We start from the raw sequence: 19,846 nt of genomic DNA on the forward strand, positions 1-19,846 counted from the left end.
TTTTAAATGCTTTTCACGCTGATGGTTCCACGATCTCGAGGAATATTTATCAGTAAACCTTATTATGGGTGTCTATGGACAAATGATTAGATAATAAGCTTTTATTAATGCTCATTTAATGAATACTTTTTTGAGCTGAAATATAACTATTAATATTTAAGTTTAAAATAATAAATGCCATGTTATTTGAGTTGAGTTATGTGGTAATTTCAATGTTGCTAAATCTAATAACGTAAATGCTTTAATTATTTATAACCATTATATTAATCAAGAAAGTTGTAGCACAGAAACGTTTTTAGCATTAATGTAATGACGTTCGGAGGCCAACAGTTTCCAACAGCACGGATATTTATAGGGCAAAGCAGAAGTTACCCCTGCTTCCAACCCCTGCCCCACCCTCCTGCAGAGTGACTGGCGAATAACAGACGGGTTTCGGCAGTGGATCCGCGTCATAGTAATCAGTCGCCTCCCCGCTTGATAGCGGTGGTCTGATGCATGAGGTCCTGCGTTCGATGCGCGCGCTCCACGAAGGCGGACGTACGGAAAGTTCCGAACATAGATCCCGCAACCCTAAAAACCGTTCGGGTCCCCGGCCTTGCGCCCTGAAGGGGAGGGAAGAGAAAGGCCCGCCGAGGCGCGGGAGTGGCGGCTGATTGCAGCAAATGCACGGTCGAAGTTAATGGGAGAGTCGGACGGACGGCGTGAGTGGGCATATGGCAGTCAGCCCTGCGGCCGCGGGCAGACAATGTGCCCGCGCGAGGGTCAATGGGGTGACCGTCCTGGGGAGGTGAATGCAAGGCGCGTGCGGGTATTCGAAATCGGAAGCCCCGGGGTCACACGCATCATTTAAAGATGAATTATAACACTCATGCACGAGGAAGAGTGTACCTCTACATTTGAATGCACACAGAGGATCCTGATTGGGAGGTTGTCACATTTCTCAATTTCACCAGAGAGTCACTCTCTTTTTATCTTGAGAGGCCTAGGTGCCTAAAATGGTGCTGTCAATAATGGATAACAATTCGCCCTTGATGCTCTGGCGGCAGTCCTGCCAGTCACGCGCCAAGTTCGATTACACACACGAGTCACATTGGCTGGGCAATCGTTTTTCAGTGCCATCCTCCCACTTCGGCCTCGTCGAGTGAAGAGGCAAGAAACTCAGCAAATGCAGTCATTTCACGACAAAAAAATATTCCAAATCACCATCAGAATGCCAATCCCACGATTTCGTCGATCTCATCATGCCTCCTCTTTGAGACTCCGCTCACCCATGCCTATTCCATTCATTCCAACATCCTCTTTCCCATGCCCATGTGCTCCCTAATCACCTAACTAGCTTTGATTCTCCTTCGGCGCTTCTTATTCCATGCCGTTTTATATTCCAATAGGGTAATTTTCCATATAGTGTCTTCTTAAATTCAAGTATTATAACATCTGCAAATTGCATCTTTGTTGGCAAACGATGCACATTAATGGTTAATTTGGTGTAAGAATTAATATTTTGACTTTTATTAAGTAGATTTTGGTGCGAGAAAAGTGCCGAAATTCCCAGGCAAAACTCGCGGTTGGAGATTGTGAGAATGGAATGATATGGAATATAATGAGTCGCAGAATGTGGGAAGATGTCAGATGAGGAAAAATGAAAAAAGTATACCATGAACTTCACCAGAAGAAGCGAAGATGTAAAGCAGGAAAATAGAATCGGAAAAGCTGCAATTTTTCTTTCCGCAATTTATTTATTTATTTAGCCATTACTCCGAAAACAGCACTCAGGCCTTTACATCGGGATATTAACAAAGAACAACAATGAAGACGATTACAAACACCCAAGCCCTAGGTGGAAGAAAACCCACCGGCTGCCTCGGTGGCGGCGGGGCCTTTTTGCTGTAATGGATTAGCACCAAAAAGTCAAACCGAAAATTACAAAGTTCAAACGGGTTTTCCTTTGACACCTCAACGATGTCGACGGTTTCCTATAGATTATTATTATTATTAGCTAATCTACCGGTTATGGTATGTTTCTGGATGGACACAGCTACTAAATAAAACATTTTGTGATTCCTAACAAAATAAAAAATTCAGAATCCTACTCTATATCACGTTCCTCTTCATCTCTGAGTACTTTCTTACTCCCTTCATCCCTTCCAACATGCCTAAGCTGTTCCTTCCCTTTCCTCGTTTGCCTAGCATGCTACCCTCTACTACAGTCTTCAACATCCCATTGCCGGTCAATAACCCCTTCATCCACTTTTCCTGCCTCCATAGGATTTGTCCCAACAAACCCCTGTCCTCGCCCACCATACCAAGTACTTCCTCATTTGTTTTCTTCTCAGTCCATTTCACCTTCTCCATTCTTCGCCACACCTACATTTCAAAAGCCTCCAGTCTAAGGACGTCTATCCTCCTGCCTCAATGACCACGTTTCCGCACCGTACATAGCTACGCTCCATATCAAACGTTTTTACGAGTCTCTTCTTAATGTCCTTACTCAATGTCTCTGTCATCAACTCCCTCCTTCTTGTGAAAGCCTCTTTGCCTAGCGCAATTCTTCTCCTTACACCTTTACTACTTTGACCGTGTTGGTCCAAAACACTACCGAGATACGTCAACTGTTCTACCTGCTCTAGTTTTTGCCCTCCTATTTTAAAAATTAGCTTAGCCTTTTTCTTTCTAGAATATCGAATAACCTTTGTTTTATTAATATTGATTCTCATCCCATACCTGTCGCACTGAATTTCCAATTCACTCAGCAATGCTTGCAACCCCTTGGCTGACTGACAAACTAAAGCTTGGTCATCAGCAAACCTAACTGATTTTACGAATTCCCCGCCCACTTTGATTCCTACCTCCAGTTATTCTCATGCCTCTTTAATCATTTCCTCTGCATGCAGGTTGAACAGCAACGGTAATAATGGGCAACCCTGCCTTACACCTCTTCCTATCACTGCCCATCCGCACTCCCCGTTCCCCACCCGAACCTGAGCAGTCTGAGACATGTACAGGTTGCGGATTAGCCTCCTTTCCCTCCAATCTATTCCTATTTTCTTCTATATACTCATTAATTGTTCCCAATTCACTCTATGAAACGCTTTTTCGAAATCTACGAAACAGCAAATACCTCCTGATTGTGTTATATATTCCATGAGAAGATATCCCACTTCCTCAAGATACTTTCAGTTACAAAAGTTTTTGCTTTTCCGCCTTCGCATCAAGTGGTTTATCCCCCTGTCGCCTCCGTTTTCCCGTCAGCCTTTCTCCTGGCTCCCGGCGACTCCTCGGACCCTCGCCGACTGCCTCGACGCCACACTCTCGCTGCGGAGTTGTCATCCTGCTTCTCATCCTGCTCTCGGGTGATGTGAGCCTTAACCCCGGCCCTCCTTGTGCCCCCCCCCACTGCATCTGTACCAACAGAATGTGAGAAGTGTTAAAAACAAACCATCAATTTGTGACTCCCATGCGCATGAACTTGCGCAATTCGATATAATTGCGTTATCCGAAACTTGGCTGTCCCCCTCATTTGCCGATGGTGAATTATCCTTCTCGGTCTCACACAGTGTTTACAGTCGAGGTCGTCTGACTAGAGGTGGCGGGGTGCTCCTTGCCATTAATTCCAAGTACCCCTCAAAGCGACGCAAAGACCTCGAAACTGCTTGCGAAATCGTTTGGAGTGAAGTCTCTCTACCCCATGGTACGCATTCAAAGGTAAATAAAATCTTTGTTGGCTATTTTCACCGTCCCCCAAGCAGTGATATCTCGGTTCTCGAAAACTGTCTTAATTCTGTGTTTAAAACTATCAATCTTGGTCCAATTATTTTAGTTGGCGACTTTAATTTATCCATTTAATGGGACACCCCTACGCATGGTACCCCTCTCAATGGTCACGATGAATTCTTCATTGAACATTTTATAAGTGCTCTACAACTTTCGCAATACTGCACCCAACGCACCCGAAACCTGGCAACCCTGGACCTTCTCCTCTCGTCAGTTCCCCCCGAGGCTATTACCCCGGGAACGAATATTTTCAACTCTGACCACGAGTCTCTGGATGCAGTTTTCCGCATTAGAGGTTCCCGGAAACTCCGCGGGGATCCCCCTGCCCCTATGAAGCCTTTCCCTGCCTAGTCGAAGGTCCGCTGGGAGGACGTTAATCGCTGCCTCGACCTTCTCCCCTGGGGTGTGCTTACCGCTTTGTCTCCTGAAGAAGGGGTGGACTTCCTTTACGTTGTTATTGAAAGTGTGATAAAAGATTTCGTCCCTCTTGTGAAACCCAAGTCAAAGAAATTCCCGTCGTGGTTTAAGCCGGACACTGTGCACCTTCTGGGTAACAAAAATCGCGCTTGGTACCTGTATAAAAATTTTCCGAACGAGAACACTCGGCGTTCTTTCACCGAATTACGTCGCTTTTCCAAATCTCTCATCCGTCGTGACTACGAAGAATATACACTATGGCTATCATCGTCCATCACATCTGCCCCAAAAAAATTCTGGTCATTTGTCAATCGTCGTCGTAATCGCCCGCAGATTCCCGTTGCTGTTTCTTATGGCAATGCTAAAGCTGTGGGACCCGAAAGACCGAACTTATTTCTGAAATTCTTCACGGAATGTCTGACTCCTGCTTTCAACCCTCCCGTCTCCAGCGATCTTTCCCTCACTCCAAGTTGTTGCTACTCTCTATCCCAAATCCAAACCGATTTCCGGGAGGTTTTTAAATTCCTTTGTAAAATCCCCCTCCGTCGCTCCCCTGGCCCCGATGGCATTAGTCCTATATTTGTACGCAACTGCGCTTCCTCCCTCTCTCTTCCCTTAAACCTCTTATTAAATCGCTGCTTTTCCCTCGGTACTTTCCCTCCAATGGAAATCCGCTAATGTTATCCCTATTCATCTACATCTACATCTACATAATACCCCGCAAGCCGCCGCAAGGGCGTGTGGCGGGGGGTGTTAGGTCACCAACCGTAAAAACGAAAAATACCACATGCAAAAAACAACACGGAAAATTACACCCCAGCAGCGCACACACTCATGCAAAACTCCCTCCATCCAATACTCATGCATCATTCTTAAAACTGGAACTAAAAATGAAATATCTAATTATCGCCCTATCTCTGTACTACCTATTCTCTCTTCTGTTTACGAGAGGATTATTCTCAACAGACTTTATTATTTTACTTCCCCTTTTCTGTCTAGCAACCAACATGGTTTCCTTCCGGGCAGGTCGTGCTTGACCAATTTAGCACTTTCTCAACACCACGCTGTTAGTGCGATAACAAGTAAGACTCAATTAGATGCCATCTTCTTGGATTACTCAAAAGCCTTCGACTCCCTCAATCATAACCTCCTCACTAATAAACTCGGTCAGCGTTTTAACGTTCATGGAAACTTTCTCAAATTTCTGACCAGCTTTCTTTCGAATAGAAATCAGCGAGTAATACTATCTGGCGCCTCATCTCCTTGGTCCTCTGTAACATCTGGAGTTCCTCAAGGTAGTATTCTCGGACCATATCTTTTTAATCTGTACATTGATGACTTAGCTTCCCTTGTCCCGACCTCCCAGGCCCACACGTTACCATATGCCGACGACTGCAAAATTTTTAAGGAAATTAATTTCCCCACGGATTGCTACCACCTTCAGGAGGCTTCAAATAAAATTTCAGAATGGTGCAGCACATGGAAGCTAAATTTAAACTCTAATAAATGCAATACTCTAGTTCCCTCCCTAAAAAAATCTCCTCTTACCTTTAACTATACAATTAATTCAGTTCCTCTGAATCGTGTTGCTTCTGTCAAGGATCTAGGTGTATCAACTGATCGCAAACTAAATTTCTCTGATCACATCAAAGCAGTTAAATGCAAATCCATGTCTCTTCGAGGTCTACTTCACCGGTACACAGAAATAAAAGATGTACAATCTCTTACCGCATATTTCTCAACCATTATCTTACCATTAATTACCTACTGCTCCCCTATATGGTCCATGTCTGCCCTATCTAACCTTAATACCCTTAACACGATAACAAATTTTTTCAGTAAAATTGTCAAGTACAGAGTGCCCCATCTTCGGGACTCGCCCACTGAATCACTCCTTTCCTCGCTCTCGATTTGTAATCTCTCCACTCTACGTCTAAAATCCGATTTAAAACTCATGCATAACACCCTTAACTCCATTAACGACTGTCCTGAACTAATTTCCCTTATCAATTTCAGAGTTCCCCCCCGAGTTACCCGCGATCACTCTTTATTCCACCAACCCGTTCCCAGATTGTCCCTCACCAAACGTTCCCTTTTCTTCCGTCTCCCCGCTTTACTGAATTCCCTTCCCGAAAGTATTGACCCCCTCTCACTCCCAGCCAACACATTTATAAACCTTTCTCTGACACATCTCTCTCGAAAGAACTAGCACAATCTCTCCTTTCACTCCCACATCCCGGTTCTGTTCCTTTCTTTCACTGTTTTTGTTATTTCTATGAAAATTTATCTCTGATTACTGCTAATTATAGTCTTGTTGATGTTTGTATGTTTTTGTCCTTACATGTTGCTGTTATACGTGTCACTATAAATTGGCAATCCTGCTGTATGTGCACAATTTTCACTAAATAAATAAATTCCTCTCGATTAATAATCTCATTACTGCATTAGCATCACGCGTACCACTCCCCTTCCTAAACCCAAACTGATCATCCCCTAAGTAATCATTTGCCCTGCTCTCTATCCTTTCGTTTATGATCCTGAGAACAACATTAGCTGCGTGGGATATCAAACTTATTGTCCTGTAGTCCTCACATAATGTAGCAATTACCTTTTTTGGAATAGGAACTAATACTGATCTCACAAAGTCTTCCAGCCAGATCACTTCCTCATAAATACTACGAATCAGCCCCTTACAGTCTCTTCCTCCCACATTTTCCTAAATATTTCAATAGTTCCACGGGAACATTATCCACCCCCACGGCCTTTTTTAGTTTCATCTCCCTTAATGCCCTTCCTATCTCATCGTCTAGTATGCTGGAACTAAGCTTTCTTCGTCTACATCATATTCTTTTTAATTGTCTAAATTTGTTGGTCTAAGTTCTTTACTATGCAGTTATTCTCTATATTCCTTCCATCTCTTTTGGATCATTCCTGCGTCAACTATTATCTTACCCGCCTTATCTCTAACTGCTATCATAGATCTTCCTTTCTTACTTCCCGATAACGATTTAAGTTTGCTGTACAGCGCACCGATTTCACCCTTCCTCTGCTCGTCCCCGCCGCTGTATATTATTCTATAAATGAATATACTTTGTAACTTCCACACAATTTTTATTCGTACTACCGGTTTCAACGCAACGGCGTCATCATCAGGTACAAACATTTTTCGGGCACAGGGTTGTATATATATGCACTTTTCGGAAAGGAATGTTGGGGGAGGGTGGGTGGGGTGAATGGCTAATGGGAAGGAGAGGGGTTAGGGGGGGGGGGGGTTAAGCCGCGTGGCTGGCAGGTAAAGGTCCGTTGGCGGGGGGGGGGGGAGGGAAGGTGGCATGGGGGAGGTGAAAGAGAAAGGAAGTTTTTGGGGTGAGCTAAATGAGGAGGTTGGAGGAGGGTAAAAGAGGCATGATACAGGGGTTTTTTGGCACATGTTACATCTACATCTACATCTACATAATACCCCGCAAGCCGCCGCAAGGGCGTGTGGCGGGGGGTGTTAGGTCACCAACCGTAAAAACGAAAAATACCACATGCAAAAAACAACACGGAAAATTACACCCCAGCAACGCACACACTCATGCAAAACTCCCTCCATCCAATACTCATGCAAACACATACACCGCAAAACAACAAAAAACTGCACCCCAGGATACAGCACGAAAGCCATCCTAAAACACGCAAGCCAGGACACAACAAGCAAGAATGTGAAACATCACTACCACATGAAAATGCACCACAAAACACTCAACCCCCCAAAGAGACAGTAAAAGGAAGGGAATTCGACCCAACGTTGCAGGTAGCAGGAATTTCCCCCCGCCGGGAGGGAAGAGGGACTGAAAGGGAAACTTAAAAACAGATGAACAGAACACGAATGATATCATGCGGAAAGAATGGGTTATTATAACAAAACACATAAGGTTAGTGGAGGAGCATGCATTTAAGTAGAACTAATTATTTTTTAGACACTGAGGGTGGCAAGTGGAATTTTTACTATCTATAATCCTACAGTTGCTATCCCGTATTGTCCGTGGGAAGAAGGAGTCCTTGAGTCGGCTAGTCCTGGCATCTATTTCCCGAATTTTATATGCATGATCCAAGCGACCAATGTATGTAGGAGTACGAATAATCTGCGAGACCTCGGTGCTGAAACATGCGGATCTGAATTTATTTAATAATTTCAGTCTTGCATTGAATCGTCTCTCTTCTAATGATTCCCACCCCAAATCCATGAGCATTTCGGTAACGCTTTGCGTTTTATCGTAGGAATTTTTTACAAAACGGGCTGCCCGGCGTTGAACCTTCTCAATTTCCCGAATGAGACCTTTTTCACTCGGGTCCCACACGCTGCATGCGTATTCTAAATGAGGCCTTACAAGAGCGTGGTAACAACGTTCCTTGACCTTTGAGTCACTTTTGCCGACAATGCGTCTAATGAATCCCAATTTTTTATTTGCTTGACCGCAGACTTTACGTATGTGAGTCCCCCAAGTTAAGTCTTTAGTGAATGTGACACCTAGGTATTTTACCGTATCAACTACTGCTAGGTCACCTCCAGCTAATTTGTAAGCAAATCCCGTTGATCTTTTAAAGAAATTTACCACTGAACATTTATTATAATTTAGAGTCAATCCCCAGTTAGAACACCATTTAGTAATGCAATCTAAATCCTGCGCTAGAATAAAACGATCCTCATCCCCAGATATCTCCCGATAGATCACCGTGTCATCCGCAAACATCCTAATGTTACTTTTCACTTCGCGGTTCAAATCGTTAACAAAAATCAAGAAAAGTAACGGCCCGATCACACTTCCCTGAGGTACCCCCGACGTGACTCGAACGCTGTCGGAACTAGCGCCATCAAGGACTACCCTCTGTTCCCGCTCTGAAAGAAAATCTTTAACCCAACTTATAGCGCCCTTGTTTATACCCGCGACCTTTAATTTATGAATGAGTTTACCATGTGGGACCTTATCAAATGCCTTTTGAAAATCTAAGAAGATGGCATCCACTTGCCTACCTCTCTCACCAGATACAAGTAAATCATGTGTAAATAATCCTAATTGGGTTTCGCAGGAGCGGGTTTTCCTGAATCCGTGTTGATTGTCACTTAAAAAGTTAATGTTGTCAAGGTGTCTCATTATTGAACTGACAATTATGTGCTCTAATATTTTACAACAGATAGAAGTGAGAGATATAGGTCTGTAATTACTGGGATCCTCCCTGTCACCACTTTTAAAAATAGGCGTTATTTGCGCGGTTTTCCAAATCTTAGGTACTTTGCACTCTGTGAGGGATTTGTTAAATATAAATTCAAGGTACGGGGCAATGTTTGGAGCTAAATGTTTTATCACCCTAGCTGGTATATTTTCGGGACCCGGGGATTTGTTGGGTTTAATCTCATTAAGTAATTTTAGAATTCCTTGTTGGTCCACTGTTATTTTTTCCATGGGTGGAGTATGTATTGTTTCTTGGAGATATGCGGTGGCAACATCATTCGAGAAAACGCTTTGGAAGAATGAATTTAAGATGTTAGCTTTAACCTCGCTGTCTGTATGAATTACATTGCTACAATCCCTTAAGCAAGCCACGGTTTGTTTACTCCCATTTACTTCCCTAACATATGACCAGAAAGCTTTGGGGTCAGTGTCCAAGTGCTCGCAAAGTACTTTGCGTTTAAATTCCAGTAAGGCGCTACGTAATTGTTTTTTGGTTTCAATTTTAGAGGATCTATATGTGTCCCATAATTGTGTATTCTCAGGAGATGATGTGTTCACGCCTGCCCTCTTTACCCTAGAGTGTAGCATTCTCTGCTTTCGAAGGGCTTTTCTAACGTCTTTATTGTACCACCTGGGGTCGCGATTTGCTTTAACGTATTTTATAGGTATGAAATCTACGATTCCTTTTTGCATGATATTGACAAATTCTGTCCAAGTTTCTTCCACGTTGGCATGACTTAAGCGGGTTTTGAACTCGGGTAGTGAAGAGTTTAATTGATTGGCAAAAGATTCAAAGTCTGCTTTATGGTAATTATAAATTTTTCTTTTTGGTTTAACAATCTTTTTTATTGCTATGTCCAAATGGACATTAATTGCTTTATGGTCACTCAAGCCCTCATCAGTTGATACACTAATAATACGTTCCGGCGTGTTTGTAAGAAATAGATCCAATATGTTTTTTCCACGGGTGGGCATGCGTACTGCTTGATGGAGGGAGTTTCTTTGAACCAATTTTATCATGGAATTGCAAGATTCGCGATCGCGGGTCCCAGATTTAACGATATTGCTGTCCCAATCTATACCAGGGAGGTTAAAGTCGCCACCAATTATGTTTATGCTGTTATTATATTTACGTGTAAACTTGTGAATTTGATCGTTGAGGGTGTGAAGTGTTTTCAAATCTGAGTCTGGAGGTCTGTAGAAAGAGCATAAATTTATGTTGGGTTGATTGGTCCGTAGTAAGGTGCACCAAACACTTTCTATGTTATTATTTTCAAATGAAACTTGCCTGCTTTCAAAATGACTTTTAACTGCCACGAAAACCCCTCCTCCGGGTCTTGTATCTCTATCGTGTCGGTAAACTTTGAAATCTATTGGGAAAATTTCTTGGTCATTAATATCATTGCACGCCCAGCATAATAGCAGTACGCATGCCCACCCGTGGAAAAAACATATTGGATCTATTTCTTACAAACACGCCTGAACGTATTATTAGTGTATCAACTGATGAGGGGTTGAGTGACCATAAAGCAATTAATGTCCACTTGGACATAGAAATAAAAAAGATCATTAAACCAAAAAGAAAAATTTATAATTACCATAAAGCAGACTTTGAATCTTTTGCCAATCAATTAAACTCTTCACTACCCGAGTTCAAAACCCGCTTAAGTCATGTCAACGTGGAAGAAACTTGGACAGAATTTGTCAATATCATGCAAAAAGGAATCGTAGATTTCATACCTATAAAATACGTTAAAGCAAATCGCGACCCCAGGTGGTACAATAAAGACGTTAGAAAAGCCCTTCGAAAGCAGAGAATGCTACACTCTAGGGTAAAGAGGGCAGGCGTGAACACATCATCCCCTGAGAATAAACAATTATGGGACACATATAGATCCTCTAAAATTGAAACCAAAACACAATTACGTAGCGCTTTACTGGACTTTAAACGCAAAGAACTTTGCGAGCACTTGGACACTGACCCCAAAGCTTTCTGGTCATATGTTAGGGAAGTAAATGGGAGTAAACAAACCGTGGCTTGCTTAAGGGATTGTAGCAATATAATTCATACAGACAGTGAGGGTAAAGCTAACATCTTAAATTCATTCTTCCAAAGCGTTTTCTCGAATGATGTTGCCACCGCATATCTCCAAGAAACAATACATACTCCACCCATGGAAAAAATAACAGTGGACCAACAAGGAATTCTAAAATTGCTTAACGAGATTAAACCCAACAAATCCCCGGGTCCCGAAAATATACCAGCTAGGGTGATAAAACATTTAGCTCCAAACATTGCCCCGTACCTTGAATTTATATTCAACAAATCCCTCACAGAGTGCAAAGTACCTAAGATTTGGAAAACCGCGCAAATAACGCCTATTTTTAAAAGTGGTGACAGGGAGGATCCCAGTAATTACAGACCTATATCTCTCACTTCTATCTGTTGCAAAATCTTAGAGCACATAATTGTCAGTTCAATAATGAGACACCTTGACAATATTAACTTTTTAAGTGACAATCAACACGGATTCAGGAAAACCCGCTCCTGCGAGACCCAATTAGGATTATTTACACATGATTTACTTTTATCGGGTGAGAGAGGTAGGCAAGTGGATGCCATCTTCTTAGATTTTCAAAAGGCATTTGATAAGGTCCCACACGGTAAACTCATTCATAAATTAAAGGTCGCGGGTATAAACAAGGGCGCCATAAGTTGGGTTAAAGATTTTCTTTCAGAGCGGGAACAGAGGGTAGTCCTTGATGGCGCTAGTTCCGACAGCGTTCGAGTCACGTCGGGGGTACCTCAGGGAAGTGTGATCGGGCCATTGCTTTTCTTGATTTTTGTTAACGATTTGAACCGCGAAGTGAAAAGTAAAATTAGGATGTTCGCGGATGACACGGTGATCTATCGGGAGATATCTGAGGATGAGGATCGTTTTATTCTAGAGCAGGATTTAGATTGCATTACTAAATGGTGTTCTAACTGGGGATTGACTCTAAATTATAATAAATGTTCAGTGGTAAATTTCTTTAAAAGATCAACGGGATTTGCTTACAAATTAGCTGGAGGTGACCTAGCAGTAGTTGATACGGTAAAATACCTAGGTGTCACATTCACCAAAGACTTAACTTGGGGGACTCACATACGTAAAGTCTGCGGTCAAGCATATAAAAAATTGGGATTCATTAGACGCATTGTCGGCAAAAGTGACTCGAAGGTCAAGGAACGTTGTTACCACGCTCTTGTAAGGCCTCATTTAGAATACGCATGCAGCGTGTGGGATCCGAGTGAAAAAGGTCTCATTCGGGAAATTGAGAAGGTTCAACGCCGGGCAGCCCGTTTTGTAAAAAATTCCTACGATAAAACGCAAAGCGTCACCGAAATGCTCATGGACTTGGGGTGGGAATCATTGGCTGAGAGACGATTCAATGCAAGATTGAAATTATTAAATAAATTTAGATCCGCATGTTTCAGCACCGAGGTCTCGCAAATTATTCGTACTCCTACATACATTAGTCGCTTGGATCATGCATATAAAATTCGGGAAATAGATGCCAGAACTAGCCGACTCAAGGACTCCTTCTTCCCACGGACAATACGGGATAGCAACTGCAGGGTTATAGCTAGCAAAAATTCCACTTGCCACCCTCAGCGTCTAAAAAATAATTAGTTGTATTTAAATGCATGCTCTTCCACTAACCTTATGTGTTTTGTTATAATAACACATTCTTCCCGAATGACCTCATTCATGTTCTGTTCATCTGTTTTTAAGTTTCCCTTTCAATCCCTCGTCCCTCTCCGCGGGGGGAAATTCCTGCTACCTGCAACGTTGGGTCGCATTCCCTGCCTTTTAAAGACTCTTTGGGGGCAGAGTGTTTCGTGGTGCATTTTCATGTGGTGTTTCAATTTCTTGCTTGTTGTGTCCTGGCTTCCGTGTTGTAGGATGTCTTTCGTGCTGCATCATGGGGTGCAGTTTTTTAGTTGTTTTGCGGTTTATGTGTTTGCATGAGTATTGGATGAAGGGATTTTTGCATGAGTGTGTGCGCTGCTGTTGGTGTAATTTTCCGTGTTGTTTTTTTTTTTTTTTGCATGTGGTATTTTTCTTTTTTACGGTTGGTGACCTAGCACCCCCCGCCACACGCCCTTGCGGCGGCTTGCGGGGTATTATGTAGATGTAGATGTAGATGATAGCAAAAATTCCACTTGCTATGATAACCCATTCTTTCCGAATGACCTCATTCGTGTTCTGTTCATCTGTTTTTAAGTCTCCCTTTCAATCCCTCGTCCCTCTTCGCGGGGGCAAATTCCTGCTACCTGCAACGTTGGGTCGCATTCCCTGCCTTTTACAGACTCTTTGGGGGTAGAGTGTTTCGTGGTGCATTTTCATGTGATGTTTCAATTTCTTGCTTGTTGTGTCCTGGCTTCCGTGTTGTAGGATGGCTTTCGTGCTGCATCATGGGGTGCAGTTTTTTTTTTTTAGTTGTTTTGCGGTATATGTGTTTGCATGAGTATTGAATGGAGGGATTTTTGCATGAGTGTGTGCGCTGCTGTGGGTGTGGTTTTCCGTGTTGTTTTTTTGCATGTGGTGTTTTTCCTTTTTGCGGTTGGTGACCTAACACCCCCCGCCACACGCCCTTGCGGCGGCTTGCGGGGTATTATGTAGATGTAGATGTAGATGCACAGCCAACTCTCTGTGCCTAATACTATATCAGCGGAATGAGTTTGGATTATGTGTTCTAGATCCGCTGATTTGTTCTTGAGGCTTCTGCAATTTATAACAAGTATAGTTAAATTATTTTGATGTTGAATAACGTCCTTATTAGTGTCTGACTGTAATTTAGGACGCCTTTGTGGGGAAGTGCGTGTCACATGTCTTTCTAAATCATTGCCAGTGTTGTCAATGACTGTTATATTTTTATTAATAATATTATACGCGCTATCCCCAGATGTTATTGACCCACTAAGTGACCTGCTCTCTATCCTAAAAAAGGCCTACAGTGGTCGAGTATCCTATCCGCTACCTTACTCGCCGCTTCCGCCGTGTAATGGACCCCAGATCGGTTAAGGGGAGTCCTGCAAGATCGGAGGGTTGGTCTGAGGTCGACGAAGGAGGCTCCTATGTCCGAGCAGAATCTCGATAGTCTCTGGTTTATGCCTTCCACTCGGCTCCAAACCAGAGACCCGCGATCCTCCCTCGGAACGATGCTGCAGACCGTTAGTCCCAGCCGAACCCCCTCGACGCCCTGGACGCGCTTCACCTCGGAGCTCAGTTCCCTAAGGGAACGGAGGACCTCCTCGGATCCACGGTCCGTGACGTCGTTGGTGCCCACATGGGCCACGACCTGCAGCCTAGAGCACTTCGTGCCTTTGACCGCCGCCTCGATCGCCTTCGTCACCTGAGGGACTCCTCCGCCTGGTATACACCAGGCGGTCACCCGTTGATCGGCGCCTACGCGGCGCGCCCTCTCCCTCAATGGGACCATTACACGACGGACATTCGAGCTACCTATTACTACAATTCCCTCCCTTCCCGTTCCCTGACGTCTTACCCTAGGCAGTGCCCTCGGAGTAGGGGTAGGGGCTGCAGGTACGGTGGTGCTGTCATCCGACAACACCTGGTACCTGTTGGAGACGGGGATGGTATCTGCCTCCGCAGAGTCCAATCCACGCCGCAGCGTTACCTTCCCCTTGCCCCGAGAGACAACCCTCCAATCGTCTGACCTACGGACGTGAGACACTCCCTCGTTGGGAGATGGGACACGGGGTAGGTCTCTAATCGCCCAGCCACGTGTAGCATTCGGACGAATCCGTGCACCCATATGGGCGTGGCGGGTTTAAAAGAGTGCCATTCATTTGCAATGTGATTGTAACAAATCGGTTCGGGTGAACCTTAGGCAAGGCAAATATACTACCCATAAACCACAAAATTGCAGGCCAGCACGTTGATACATCAACATGCTGAGATCGGCGTGATTTCAAGATAGAAGATGAAGAGGACCAATTTCTGTCTATTAACGTTAATTGGCATTTTACCACCAAGCTTTGGTGAGGAGAGAGAGGATGAGGTCTTCGTTAAATCGTTTTTACTCGTTTAACTGTTTTGTAGTATTAATGCAACAATTTCAGAGCGTAAAAATCATTCGCCTTGACTGGGACTCGAACCCAGATCCCTCAATATCCGGTCGAGTGCTTTAGCCACTTAAACTACCGAGGCGTCCTGATGTTATTTCCTGAAGGAGATTTCCAAAATTGGTGAGTGATTTTCAAATAAAATTTCGTTGACCAAATGTCCACTCTTCATGTGTCTTCTTATCTCCAGTTCTTCCCATTTGTCCATTCTTCTTCCCTTTTCCACGACGTGTAGTATTTCCGGGTTGAAGTCGCTGGAGTGGTCCTCCTCCCACAAATGTTTCGCAAAGTGCGATTGTTTTAAATTCCCCGTGCGGTGGCTGCGTTTGTGATCCCCCGCGCGTGTGAGGAAGGATCTGCCTGTCTGTCCGATGTATGTGGCACTGCAGTCATTACACATCCACCTTGTCCTTGGTATTATTTAGGAAGGACCCAAGATTACATCGGACAGACAGGCAGATCCTTCCTCACACGCGCGGGGGATCACAAACGCAGCCACCGCACGGGGAATTTAAAACAATCGCACTTTGCGAAACATTTGTGGGAGGAGGACCACTCCAGCGACTTCAACCCGGAAATACTACACGTCGTGGAAAAGGGAAGAAGAATGGACAAATGGGAAGAACTGGAGATAAGAAGACACATGAAGAGTGGACATTTGGTCAACGAAATTTTATTTGAAAATCACTCACCAATTTTGGAAATCTCCTTCAGGAAATAACATGTGCCAAAAAACCCCTGTATCATGCCTCTTTTACCCTCCTCCAACCTCCTCATTTAGCTCACCCCAAAAACTTCCTTTCTCTTTCACCTCCCCCATGCCACCTTCCCTCCCCCCCCCCCCGCCAACGGACCTTTACCTGCCAGCCACGCGGCTTAACCCCCCCCCCCTAACCCCTCTCCTTCCCATTAGCCATTCACCCCACCCACCCTCCCCCAACATTCCTTTCCGAAAAGTGCATATATATACAACCCTGTGCCCGAAAAATCTTTGTACCTGATGATGACGCCGTTGCGTTGATACCGGTAGTACGAATAAAAATTGTGTGGAAGTTACAAAGTATATTCATTTAAACGAACATGAACCTCCACAAAGTTGAGCCCGAGACCATAGAATTCATTATTCTATACTTATCACTCCAATAATCCCCACTATCTTTCCATCTCACCTCGCATGGACCTAAAATATCTATATTTCCCCTTTCCATCTCTCGCTTAACATTCTCCAATTTCCCTGTCCTCATCATTGTCCTAATTCCACGTTCCTATTCTAACTAATGTGGTTTTCTTCTCCTGCGTCTTCTGCCCTGCTGCTGCTGGTTTTCCCTTGCAAGGGTTTCGTGGGATTACGACCGTGAAAGCCTTGCCTCTCCCGCTGCCAGGCATGACACGCGGCGTAATGGGCCGAGCCCCGTAGTTGCCAGGACTCAAAATCTCTGTATAGTCCATCATTTAAATCTTGGTAGTGATAATTGAGGTGGTTTCCCGTTGCCTTCCTCAATAGTGTTTTTAACGTGACACCATCACTTACTGGCCGCCCCACTGGGGTCAGATGACATTGCAGCCGCCTCACTGAGGAACAGACCCTCCGTGGACTACCTTTCTTCTGGCTCCTAACCTTCAACCTATCTGGCATGGGCGACCCTACTACGAGCAATTATTATTACTCCAGCCAGCACAGCTCTAGGGGTCATCGGAACGCACAAGCCCTTCCACCATGCCAAGGTTTCCCCAAAACAAAGACGACCATCTATCTGTCTGCAGTCATTTTTTAATACTTCCCCGAGAACCTTTATGTTCTCTCAAACGAGCCAAGCCACGTCGCCCGTATACCAAGGGTGCCATCGCCTTCCCCGATTCTAAATCATGGCGTTTTATGAATATCTTGGTATCATCTCGTAGACATACTATCTTGTATTCACTATCATCCTCAAAGGTTGTCAAAAGTGTTCATATCTTGAGAACTTTGCAGTCAAAAACTCAGCCCTGTATTTTTGATAAAGAGAAAGATTCGCTGTGATAAGCAGTCCGCAAAATGTGTTATTCTTTCAAATGCATGCAATGTCACAGATAACCGATTTCTTCAATCCCTTCTCCTTCGTGCTGGCTATTTATTACTAAGTAGTCATTATAAATAATCAGCAGAACCTTCTTTCGTAAACTCTTGGATGTTTCGCTGCGCTGGAGGGACTCTTCCCAGAAGAAATTCTCTCTCTCTCGCATTTGAAAAGAGGAAATAAAAGAACGAAAGAGGGGGACTCTTTCTTTCGGATTCCATTCTCCTCTTTTGACGCGGGGGTAACCTCCTTTGCCAGCAGTGGTGCCACCACCAGGGAATCCTCTACAACCTACGATGATGACCTAATGAACCCCGCCCGGCAATCGCCAGATTTTGTTTAGGTCCCGATGAACTGAAATACTTGCTTTCATTTGTAAGTCGTGGTACTGGTATTGCAGACCCTTAGGCAAAGGCTGAAAATATTCGGAGGAAAAGAGAGAAGATGAAATACTGCGACAGGAATAACTCCGTCGCATCAGTGTCGAATGCTAATCTTTCCACCGAGCAGAAGTAACTGTAAAGAGATAAAGCACGACACTGATACTTTAAATTTTTTATTTAAAATAATTGTTTTTCATAGCTACACTTTCCATTATGCAATGTGTAATAACATGCCAGCTTTGATATTGATGAGAATTATTTATTTGTTCTATTGTGGAGTTTCTACATAGATCAGTGCGGGGAACACTCGCAATGTAATACATTTGATATTAATACGACTTGTCCACGCTAGAGGTCGCTAATACATATAACAGGGAATTTGTTAACACGTTTCGGAGGGGTTTTTTTCTTCTGCTTGTACATCAAGCGTGTCAACTACCGCAATAGATTGTTGGCTAGAAGAAATATAAATTACAGATTGAGGTGTGATGTTGTAGATTTTACTGATTGTGACTGTAAAGATTTATTTTCCAATAGTTTCGAGGCACTGCCTCATTTTCAAGTCGACTTGAAAATGAGGCAGTATATCTACATCTACATCTACTCAATACCCCGCAAGCCGCCGCAAGGGCGTGTGGCGGGGGGTGCTAGGACACCACCCATAATTTAGAAAAGAAAAATAATTAAAAAAAAAATCGCATGCAATAACGACAAAATCATATATAAAAAAAAACATGGCATACATTCATGCATGAACACTTACACCCCACACACATGCAAACACTCAAACTACCAACTAACATACACATGCACCTGAAAGTATACCTAACATCTCTATAGTGTTTAATTTTGTTCCGAATTGTAAATTCAAAGTTTTTAATATTTCTAAAGTGACTTCGGTTTCTTGCTATTATGATTACTGATTGTTCGGGGAAAGAATGAGTATTTGTACCTATCTGTCTTGGAATCTATCTCCCTTAGTTTATCTTTGTGGTCTGATCTACCTAAGTAGTGTGGGGCCATTATAATTCCTTCAGTGTCATAGTTAAACTCGTTTGTTCTGAACCTTTCTAAAAGTCTAAGCCTAGCTTGTTCTCTCCGCACTTCAAGTGGTCCCCAGCCTAAATCCCCTAAGAGACCTGTCACACTTGTGTTTTTATCATAACAATTTTTAACAAATCTAGCGGATTTCCTCTGGACTTTATCTAATTCTTTTTGCCAAATTTTCTCCCACGGATCCCAAATACTTGCGGCATATTCCAAATGAGGTCTAACTAGAGCAAAATAACACCTCTCTTTAACTTTTTCATTACATTTCCCCACCACCCGTTTTATGAAGCCAAGTTTCTTTAAAGCTGATCCGCATATTGTCCTGATATGTGCTCCCCATGAAAGGCGTGGTGTTAGAACAACCCCCAAATATTTAACTTGATTTGGCGTAGTCAATACTGAACCCTCTATTTTGTAGTTTATATCCTGTTCCTCGCTTCCTTTATTCCAAAATTTCAAAACTGCACATTTATCTATATTAAGTGTTAATCCCCATTTATTGCACCATCCCGAGATATTGTCTAAGTCTCTAGAGAGTAGCTCGCGATCTAGTTGGCTCCTTATTTCCCTGTATATCACCGTGTCGTCAGCAAATAACCTTAGATTGCTACTAACGTGTGTGCTTAAGTCATTTATGTATATTAAGAACAGAAGAGGCCCTATTACACTTCCCTGGGGGACGCCCGAAGTAACATCTCTCTCCGTTGAGCACAACCCATCTATGACTACTATTTGTTTGCGGTTTGACAAGAAGTCCCTAATCCAATTAATTATTTTCTCATTGATCCCATAGTATTTAAGTTTGTGTAACAATTTATT

Source organism: Hetaerina americana, unplaced genomic scaffold (assembly GCF_022747635.1).
Source record: "Hetaerina americana unplaced genomic scaffold, ioHetAmer1.1.p SCAF_7, whole genome shotgun sequence".
NCBI lineage: Eukaryota > Metazoa > Arthropoda > Insecta > Odonata > Calopterygidae > Hetaerina > Hetaerina americana.